The sequence below is a fragment of the Diabrotica undecimpunctata genome, chromosome 6, assembly GCF_040954645.1.
Source record: "Diabrotica undecimpunctata isolate CICGRU chromosome 6, icDiaUnde3, whole genome shotgun sequence".
Taxonomy (NCBI): domain Eukaryota; kingdom Metazoa; phylum Arthropoda; class Insecta; order Coleoptera; family Chrysomelidae; genus Diabrotica; species Diabrotica undecimpunctata.
This window is the reverse complement of record NC_092808.1, coordinates 85772103-85772952: the sequence shown is the minus strand read 5'-3', so window position 1 is coordinate 85772952 and position 850 is coordinate 85772103.

The following is an 850-nucleotide window of genomic DNA, read 5'->3' as shown; positions in this document are numbered from 1 at the left end:
CAGAGGTAATCCAAAGAATCGGAAAGGAGAAAGAAATCGTGAATACAATTAAACAAAGAAAGCTTGAATATCTAGGCCACATATTGAGACACGATAAGTACCGTCTACTGCAATTGATTGTCCAGGGAAAAATAGACAGTAAGCGAGGGCCAGGCAGGAGAAGACACTCGTGGCTCCAAAATCTGAGGAAGTGGTTCGGGCTCACATCGGTCGAACTATTCAGAAGCGCCGCAAATAAGATCAGAATTGCCATGTTAATAGCCAACGTTCGCAACGGACAGGGCACTTGAAGAAGAAGAATCGTAATTATATAAGGTAAGTAATAGTAGTTGTAATCGTAAGGTATTAAAGGGGAAAGGCGCAAAATGTCGCCTGTCAAAATGTTCAATGTGTTTTAAATGTATCCATTTTTTTTCAAATCCTGAGAAAACTAAACAGCATTTTTGAAAAATTTAAAGGCAGAATGAAATATTTTTTAGAATAAATAAAAAGTTTCTTTTGCATGCAATATTTTCAATTAAAAATTATACTATATTTTTTCTTTTATTTTCACCCCTGTTACATAACATATTAAAATAAGCATTGTAGAAGTTTTCAGGGACTTTCTGCCCTGAGTAATAATATTTATTAGTTTTCTCCGGATTCAAAAATAATGGATACATTTAAAACACATTGGAAATTTTGCCAGGCGACATTTGGCGCCTTTTTCCTTAATTAAATAAATGTATCTTTTACAAATGGCAAGAAACTTTTTATTTTTGAATAAAATAAATAAGTTTTATTAAAAAATATAATTTACATAAGTACAATTTAAAAAATATATTTATTTAGTTCAAATAAATGTTTCAAT